General features: G+C 35.4%; 1 long non-coding RNA gene across 3 annotated transcripts; it reads right to left on the minus strand.

Moving 5' to 3' along the window:
- Positions 1-600: 600 nt before the first annotated feature.
- LOC136846676 (uncharacterized) lies at positions 601-9259 on the minus strand. Of its 3 annotated transcripts, none has more exons than XR_010855479.1 (5): positions 9128-9259; positions 7646-7889; positions 5203-5309; positions 3085-3189; positions 601-1762 (listed from the first exon to the last, which is right to left on the minus strand). It is a non-coding gene; the product is annotated as an uncharacterized lncRNA (long non-coding RNA). The 3 variants fall into 3 exon arrangements; XR_010855478.1 differs by having other exon boundaries at positions 9099-9241; XR_010855480.1 differs by lacking the exon at positions 7646-7889 and having other exon boundaries at positions 9099-9241.
- Between the last annotated feature and the right edge of the window lie 1190 nt (positions 9260-10449).

Below are 10449 nucleotides of genomic sequence, written 5' to 3' on the forward strand. Positions count from 1 at the left end.
TACTGTATTTATTGTACTATATTTTATTTTGGTGAATATCTGTGTAAGTGAATGTATTTTGCTCATGCAAGTAGGGTTGCTCTCAAAAAGGAGTGTGGAAGAGTTGCAGCTGATGCTGTCTCTGAATATTCTCTATGAATCTTCAAAAACTGGGTTCAGATTGTAGGCTTTGCACTGCATTGCATTGGTTAGGATACTAACAAATGACTTATAGGCTCCCTGGTATGCAGGATACTAGGATGGCTCTCTTTAGTGCCAGGAAAATCAGTTCTTTACAGTCAGCCCGGGACACTAAACTATTACAGACAGGGATTGAACATTTTTTATGTACTTATAGTTTTGCTTTAGGGGAAATAAGAGTTTTGTGAAGTTAAACTTGATTATTATTATGGTCTTCCTCCAAATGTACATGTCATTTTCACATTTGTATTTTATGATATATATATTAGTATATTAATACACACAGTCTACTACATAATTACTAATTGTCTTTTTGATAATGTCTACATACAGACAAGTATCATTATGTTACAAAGTATGATGTCAGAAGGTCAATATCAATATAACTGATAATTTACAAGTGGATCTTGTCTGTCCCCAGGGTGACGGTAGGGAATCTGTGAATTTCTAAAGGTTTCTTGGGCTTCCGAAGACTTCAAGACAATCTCCCGGCTCTGAAGCCTTTGTATTTTTTCATGGAGAAGGAATGGAATTTAGTCGTTCCTGGAGACAGAAGGCTGTGAAGATTTCTTCACGGTAAACGGATCCAACAGGACCTGAAGAAGTTATCACATGATCCTGGGAGTCTAAGCATTTAAGGTGTTATAATTCAATGGTGCTTCTCCAGGAATGCTGCAGGAGCTAGAGACTGCTTCAAAGGATTCCAAGTCTGTAAGAAGACATTATATGAGGGCATATGAAGTAACAGTAATGTCTGAAGAAAAAGATGGAGATTTGACGGCACTGGTTACTCCAAGGTCCTGTGTTATGGCTCAGTGTCTCTTGTCTGCTCTAAAAGGCAGCAGATGGTGTAGCCCAAAATTCCTTGGTCCCAGAACCTCAGCTAGGTAGCTACAGACTGATTGTCCAAGTGAAGCTCTTGTCAGTGGACTTCCAAGTAATTACTGACCTGTGTGTTCATGTTTTACATCCTGGGCTGATGATTTTGCTACCTGAAGTATTTTTATTTTTTGTTTCTCCTTACCCCTGCATTAGAAATCTGATACAGGTCATTATTAATGGAGAAGAAATGGGTTTTTCATCCTTTCTGGAGATGAAAGGCTTCGATGATTCTTCAGTTACCCCACATCCGACAAGAACTGAAGATGGCTTCACAGGATCCTGAGTCTTTAAAAACTGCCTTCCTGCCCTGCGCAGCTTAGTTCACGCCACTTTGTTAGTAGACAATAAAACCACAAGCCTGAAAAATGTAGAACAAATCTACTTGCAACTCGTCGGTGTGATTTACATTTATCCATGCCAAGATGCATCTCACAACAGGTATAAAATATATTCATTTATATTCACTTTTCTCAAAAATTAAGAGCTAGTGTGATTACCTCTCAAGTAAGAACTTGCAAAATTAGTCATAACCTTTGTGACCTCTTCTACTGAATGTTTCCTCATTACTTTTAGAAACAAATTCAAACGGAAAATATTTTGGAAAGATATCTGAATGTCCTCATGTTATCTTGAAAAATTTTATCATGAAGAAAACCGTCACCTCAATTGTTCTTCATACATGAAGTTTTTGATGTATAATCTGTAATGAAAGAAAATTTCTTGAAACTCTCACCAACAATGCTAATTCAATTTTATAAGCTTTTATTCTCCTATTTTTATAATTATTCAAACTATGCTACCATTCACATGGAACCACCCAGCAAACCTTGACTAGCTATGCAAACTTCCACTGAACAGAAATAATTATATATACAGTATGAAGTAGAGGGACATGAAGGTTAATACTAGAGGTTCAAGCACTGTGCTCCTTAGTCTAACTGATGAGATACTATACCCTGTTATTAACCTATCATGGTTACAGTGACCAGACGACTTCTAACATGGGGACCTACTAGATGCATGATACCAAATAAGCCTACAATACTTTGTTTAGTTATCACTGAAGTCCTTTCTAACACAGGCAGTGCAGAGCTTGTCAGAATGCAAGACTTCACTATTGCAATGCAATGTAATTTAGTGTATGCTACCATGCTGCATATGCCAAGTTATGGCTGTTATGCTATTGCAAAAGGTCCATGTGCAACTATGAGCTATGACACTTCCAACCCTATTAGAGGAGCAAAAAATTTTACCCACAAAATAAAAATTCTCACTACAATAAGGATGGCCACAAATTTTGATTATGAACAAAAATTGCTTATTTCACCAATAACAATTAGTAATCTACCCTGTGGCTTCATTGTTATATGGTTGAAAAACTAAAATTACTATAAGGTAACACTTCATGATGTAATAATTGAAATATGATTGAAATATGCTATACATTCTGATAAAACATCTTGAAAAGGGATTAAGGGAAAGTGATTTGCATTCAAGTTTTGATGTAAAATTCTGATTCAAAACATTTTGATTACCAAACAATCATGGGGTTTATTGTTTTACAGTACTTCAAATAACCTAGGAGAGGAGCACTTACAATGATAAGAATGAACAATAAACACAAATTGATGTATGAACTTAACAGGCTTTCAAACCTCTACTTAAATTCGACCTATGTACTGTAAATAGCAAGTGCTTTAATTTCAACTGAATAAATTATTCTAAAGAAAGGACTTTCTATGAAAAGTGTCTTTAGTAATGTGCTTTAGCAATTACCCATAACTTTAGTTTTACAATTTAATCTAATATTCAGCCATAAGAATTCATGTAAACCCACCAATCTTGGTTAGCGCCAACAATTGAAAGAGAGGATAGTAAGGACTAATTAAAAGCCTACCACGCTAAAGCTCTAAATTTTCCAGTAAAAAAAAAAAAATGTACAATAACGTTTTGTACTTCCAAAAATATAAGATTCTCCCATGTCATTTAAAATAATGGAGCTGTTCAACCTTTCAACCTTACCTTAACCTTGAAAAAACTTGTTGTCCTCTTGTATCTTCTTAAATTTATGAAGAAAACTGTCACTTAAGGTCTTCATGTATGAAGGGTTCGACTAGATGTTAAGACCTGAAATAAAAAAAATAAATAAATCCTGTTGCTAACAATGTTCATTCAATCTTCAAGTATTTAATTTCCTACTACCATTATTATCCAAATCGGGCAAGCATTCATATGGCAAAAAACCAGGATGGCCATTAATTAGCCAAGAAAATTTCTCTTTAGCAGGCAGCAAAATATCAACAACACTGGAGGGTAATTTTAGAGATAATAGCATGACACTCCTTTCTTACTATAATAATGTTTAAGGAGAACAGCCAAAGAGAAAACCTTCTACGGATGGTGTGAAAATAATTACCCACTCTGGTAAAAATGAAAAACTATATCTGTCTTTTCACATCAGTAATGGACATTTCTGTGCGTGAAAACGACACTATGACTCCTCAACAACACAATGAATGAGTAAGTATGCCACCATGCACATTCACAATGCTAATATCTCGATGGCATGTATTTTAATACAATCAATACTTTACTTCAACTTTATCAATACTTAAACAGGTAGAATAGACAAACAGTATAAAATATATCAACTCTCCACCTATCTTTTAATAAGTGAGTTTTAAATATCAATACTTAAACAGGTAGAATGGACAAATAGTATAAAATATATCTACTCTAACAAGTGAGTTTTAAATCTCAGTACACTAAAGTTCTTATAACATGACTTCATTTCATCTAATCCACCTGATATGCTATATCCCATCATATACCCAATAAAGTTCAGGTGAACAGATACCATCAAAGTCATAAGCACCAAAAATTCAAAGACTTTTAACATGGAGATCAAAGCTGAATGATAACAGGTAATCTTACATTTCATTACATCTAAGGAATCAAGTGGATGGAATTAGTACAGGCCTTTCTGATACTGCAATGTAATAAAACTAGTAGCGGCAATACTACTCTGATGCATAGGAATGTTATGCCTCTGAGGCTATTTCAAAAGGTACATTGCAGTTACAAGATATGCCATTCAAAACCCTACAATAGGTTACATAAAAGTTGCATTTCAACTCTGACAATAAATTCACCATATAGTTCTTGTTCTTGAACATTTTAAAATTATGGTAATGTCAGTCTAGTGATTCATAGCATACTTTAACAGGGTTTGAGCTTTGAATAAGATACAAATTAATCAACAAAAAGTTCTTTAGGAAATTTGCATCAAAAACATATTACAATAGTCTCACAAAATACTAATGCATAATACTGTACTAATGGGGTGAAATGCTTTTAAATCTACTTAAAATGGTGATCTTGATGGGTATTTTCCAATTGCTGAGCACTGCCCCACACCTCTCCACAACCTCCTCATTCACATCATCTTCCCACCATACTCTTGCCATAAATCTTACCAATCTATACATACATTTTCAAACCCACCACCATTTTGCTTTGCCAGCGGTCAAGTATTTTAATGAGCAACTGACAAAGCCAACTTACTAGGTCAGCAGCAAAGCCAAGAACTTGGCTTATGAACACGCTACGATGTTTCAAGACCACCGTAAACATCAGATGGCATACTGGATCAAATAATATCCCCTCAATTAATTAATGATTACAACAAGTACTTTTTCCAGTGTGACTTGCATTTGTCACCCACCAAAGGCAATGGAAACTCAGGAAGAAACGGAGCACAAAGCAATGTCAACTAAAAGCACTATGCAATGTTATTCCACAGCTCTGTGTTATAATGCCACATGTCATAGCAGGGGGAGGGTTCAGCAAGTACCTCATTGGTATGATTTTGATTTTAAAGTGCAGACTGTACAATGAAATATAACTGCTATGAGTTGGCAGACACAAAACAGTCAAATTCAGATAATAAAAAGCTACACCTGGACAGTGCACAAGATGCTACTATACAGTTAGTCTCCTGATCAGCTCAGCAATAGAGTATGTCTCTTAAACTACCAGTCCCTCTACCTAAGAATTTTAGAACACAAAATCCAGTTAGTATTGGGATGGGTGAACACAAAAGAACAACCCTACTGCAAAAGTAAAGGTTCAAACAAATACCTGCAGTTTTCTGTAGACCTTAGAAATTTTGTGGAAGCCAAAGTGAAGACAAAATTCCATGTGTTTCTGTAAAAGAATGGTACTGCCATTGGGATGCAACTCTCGGCCTAAGATGGATGAAAAAAAAATAATACAATTCTGATGGGCACTCATGATAAAAATGGACCTGCACAATAGCTACCATATTGTACTAGCATTAATTCATTGCAGAAAAAATACATAATACCAGTTCAAATAGAATCACCTTAATGAGAAAACATAATTATTGAAATTTTACCCATTTCATACTGACACTAATCCAACCTAGAAACTAGAGCCTCCTTTTCAAAATTGCTGAAGTGACTGCAAATTGCATTACCTTCAGAGAGCTGTATGTTACATGAATTTCTCAACACACATCGTAATCTAATGCATTACTCCGGAAAGGTCTATCTTTTAAAAGAACTGCACTTAATTCTGTTTATAAGTTCTCACATATTTCAATTAAAAAAATACCACTATCAGCATTATCAATATAGACAAACGTCTTTGAGGATTTGAAGTACTAACCTGTGATTTTACGGACCAAAGGTATACAGTAGGTAAGTTAAATTGGACCTTTTGGTAGAATTCCTAGCCTAAATGGGCTGTCTCAGGGGATTTATCAAGTGAATAAAAAAAAGGAGCAAAAAAGTAAAATCATGGTCAGGTGTCAAGAGGCCATGTTAATGTATGAGAATTAAAATGCCCACCAATGTCTTAGATTCAGATGGATCTGCCATCAAGAACATTCATACCATTTATGGACAAGCTTAAAACACAGAACCCAAGGTACTTTTGCTTAATTTCCAAACAACTTTTGTATAAAAGTCCTAAAAGTAACCTACAATAGCAGCTAGACACCAGGATGAAACCAATATATACGCGGGATTAAAAAAAAAGTGACTTGCTAAACAGCCTAACACACTCCTTGCATACTGCAAGTATTTTAATGTGAACTAAAAAAAAAAAATAGCCTATTCTTACATTTATGAGATGCAGTAAGGACTATGTTAGGCTAGATATAATAAAGTCTTACTGAAGACTTCTCTTGCCATTTACACCTCACATAGGCCTAACCTGTAAGTGGTGTTGGGATTCAAGTGCAAAGACACTGGAAACTAGCTTACACAACAAAAAGTTAGATCAGCTCAAGATAGGATAACTGTACCCTTAAATAATTGTTAACCTCCCTAAACTGCACTTGTTCCACTCACTCTATTCACCTACCATAAGTAACAGACTTTGAGGCTAAACTAAACAACGTACAAGGATAGGACCATAAAGTCAAGCTTCGTAACAAAATGTGTAAAAATAACATACAAAAAGAAAAGCCTATGTTTCTGTTACAACTAGGCTCTCCCAGTAGGGGAAGCTTATATTTATTGGAAACCATATGCTGAAGACATGGCCTAACTTTTGACTAGGTCCTGGTTCAGGATTAACTTTTAAGAATGTTCACAAATACAGTCCACATTTGTGAACTGTTACCATTCTAGCTTCAAATTTCTGCAGCAATTCCTACATATAATCTAGGGTATGCAAATTGCAAAACATCCTAAAACATGCTCTTGGTTAAGGCAACTTAACTTTAAATACAGTACTGTATGCAGATAGCACTACTGTGTCTGCATATAGTTATGTCAACTTCAGAAATAACCGAAGGGTATTATTTTATCAAAATTACAAGATATTGAGTGTTGAAAGATGTTGCCAAGATAATGATGCTATCATAAACTGGTGAAATTCAGCATCCATTAGACTGGACAAAATTGTTTATCAAAGAATTCTCTCCCCATTTACACCATGCACAGGCCTAAGCTGTAACTGACATTATAGAGATTCTAAAACAAAGATACTGATTTACCATGTTAAGCAATTCCACAGAAAAGCTCTGCAGCTAATTGTTTTTGTTCTGAATATTACTAAAATAAGCACAAATATATTAACATGAAATTTGAGGAAACCTACATCATAGGCAGTAATAAGCCTAATTATGGATCATTGACACAAACCCCTTTATCTAAATATTTAAGAGGACATCATATGGTTAAACACCAAAGGTGTTACTTAGAAGAATTTAATTGACCTAACCTTGTCTAGGGCACTGTAAATTCAAATGGTATGTATATTCAAATCTAGCCTACCCTACTTTAAGGCACTGTAAATTAAAAAAGGGTGACGTCCTAACCTAAACTAACCTGGGGCACCAAAATTTCAAACAGAGTTCAAGTCTTAACTTACCTAACTTGACCTCACCTGGGGTAGAGGGGGGAGGGCTTCTATCCCAGCCAGGGTTTGCAGTATAGCATTCCTTTACAAACAAACCTAAATCCCCTTTTAATGTTTTGGTAGAACTATATAGTAGCTCTGCCTTCTAACTTGACTTTTTCTACAGTTTTTTGGTTGCTTATTATGAATTTACCTTTAATTTTTGGCGCTCGAGTGTAATTAACCCCTGAAGTCCATCCAACATGGGGTTTCCATACACGATCTTCACAAGACAAAGCACGGGTACGTCTGTTCCAAACGGTTCATATCCCATCCAGTAAGTGCAATAACATGTTAACGAATGGTACCCAACAACCCCCCCGGGCCAGTACTAAACACGGCGAAGGGACATTCCATTTGGCCGAAAACGAACAGGTGCACCGCCAGTATCAGAACCCCTAAAAGTGTAGAAAAAAACCAGCTGAAAAGGTAAAAACAGGCACGGAGCTAATATACAGAATTACCAATGTTTTTCATAATTAATTTATACAATAGCATATGCTAGAACACAGAAATAAACCAGTAAAAATACTATTAATAACAGTATCAGAGTGGAGGGCTCTTCTGCTTAGTTATCCAATTTTACACTAGGCCAATTGAAATTAAGCAATTTGCCTTAAGTTATGATCATTGTAAATTTCATAATTGAGTAAAACTATAAAACAACTCTGCATGACTTATTTACCTTGGAAACTGAGTACTCCTATACTTTTAGCGTTGTTGATGGTGGTGGTGGTTTACTGACAGTTAATTATTATTAACCTCACATCTCTATTGGGGACCCTTAGGAAACTGGGGGGTTTTGGGTGGGTGGGATAAAACGCAGGGAGAGAGAACAGACATGTTATTGTTATGATGGCCAACCTGGAATGGTTCCATGCACATGCAAGGCATATGGGAGCCTTATGTTCAAGAAGTGATTGACTAAGGAAACCTATTATATAAGGAACCATACTAACCTAACCTAACCTAACCTAGTAGGCCATGTTACTTAGCCAGGTGCCTCTGGCCAGGGAAGGAAACTTCACTTTTTACCAAAAGTTCCCCTGTAACACTGTGCTTTTGCAATAGCATACAATAACATAACAGTTCTGAGGCTAGTTACAGGTTCATTGCAGTCAACCAAACAATAATGGATAATTCTTGATAAGCAGCTAAAATGCTATGGAAAAACTCAATTTCCAAGGTAATAAGCCGTGCAGTTATACTTTAATTCTACCCATAGCCTCAGTGGTTTATTCTTGACTAGCTGAAGTAAACTCAAATTGTGCCATAAATTTAGGATTTCAACAGCCAAATTGTCATAAAATTTAATAACTTCACAAAAGCGTAAAAATGGCACAGGAATCGGATATGAATGGCACAACTCACAGTTCTGTTACTAGCCTGGAATCTACCTGTGAGGGTTGCTTTACAATGACATTGCTGCCATTTTGGGGTTTCACCATGCTGCTACACTTAGCTATCTGTCATTATATTGCTAAAAAGACCAGATACGAGTCGGGTACGACAACACGTGGCCAACAGACATTTGAACAAGGACAAATGTAGGCTATGGGAAACTGTCAAACTTTTATTAATCTACCTTGTAAATTAAATCAACCTACCATAAAACGGAAAGACAGCGTATCGTTACCGTAATTACTTGGTCAGTGTTGAAAGATAAGACGAAAACCAGTAGTATCCAAAGAAAGACGGTGACCCGGCACCAACAAGGATTATAGGACGGTGTCACGGCAGTCATCCAAGAGCGGTGTGTCGATTAGGGCTCCCAGTAGCTTCAACAGTATTTCCCTAGGCAGCTGTTCAGAATTCCCTAAAAAAGTTTAAAATTCCCGAAATAACTTTCTATGTTAATATCCATTGAATAACATTAACAAAAATCAACAAATATACTAAATTCTAATCCACAAATATGTTTACTCTTAAATTTTAACAGTAAAATGCAGGTCTATAAAAAAGGACTTAAATAAGCAAATGTAGATTTTTTTTTAATATACTTATACTGTGTTGGAGCAATTGCATACTTGAAGAAAGCGAAATGAGTCTGGTATCTTGACAGTTGCCAATTAAGTGAAAGTTATGCTGCCTGAATATAAAAACACACACACACACACACACACACACAAACAAAGTAACCACTTCTGAATGAATAACTTAAAGTTGAACTTCTTGTAAAATATATACATAATAACCACTCCACTATAAACAACTTAAAGTTGGACTTCTTAAAAAAAAATAACCACTTCGGTATGAATTAAACTAATCTCTGTCTTAATTATCCATATGTCTTTTTATGATTTCATGACCTTCAGTATCAGTGGCGTTGCTCTTTACATTTCGAACTAATTTCAGTAATTCGGGAAAGTCACTCAACTTCAGCTGGTGGGCATTTTTTCCAGTGGTAGCTAGTCCTTTTGCATGAAGTAGAGCTACAAGGCTTTCTCGTTTGAGACTTTCTGTACTCATTTTTGATACGATTTACAGCACTGAATAGTCTTTCCACTGACAAAAAATAATAATAATAAATAATCGTGAGTTTTTATTTGGAATTTAAAAAGTTTATCACAGTGGCTGATAGTAAAAAATTCCCTAGATTCCCTAGATTTTCAGAAATCCCCAAATTATTCCCGAAGCTTCTCAAAAGTTCCAAATCTAGGGAAAATTCCCTAAAAGTGGGAGCTCTGGTGCGATGGTTCCTCCAATTGAATTAGGCTTCTTACTTGTGTAAATATTTTAGTCCATTTTTCGTTAATTTTAATACATTTAAATTGAATTATTTGATGGTTTTCGACATTATTTCATGAATACATATTAGATACAATGCAGACGAATTTCCAAAAGGGAAACGAAACTTAAAAGACGACGATAATAGATGAGGTAACATCTGACTGAATAAGACCTACTATTTCTAAAATGTTATTCTTCAGTGATATTATAGCATAGATTAATATTTTT

The sequence above is a fragment of the Macrobrachium rosenbergii genome, chromosome 15, assembly GCF_040412425.1.
Source record: "Macrobrachium rosenbergii isolate ZJJX-2024 chromosome 15, ASM4041242v1, whole genome shotgun sequence".
NCBI lineage: Eukaryota > Metazoa > Arthropoda > Malacostraca > Decapoda > Palaemonidae > Macrobrachium > Macrobrachium rosenbergii.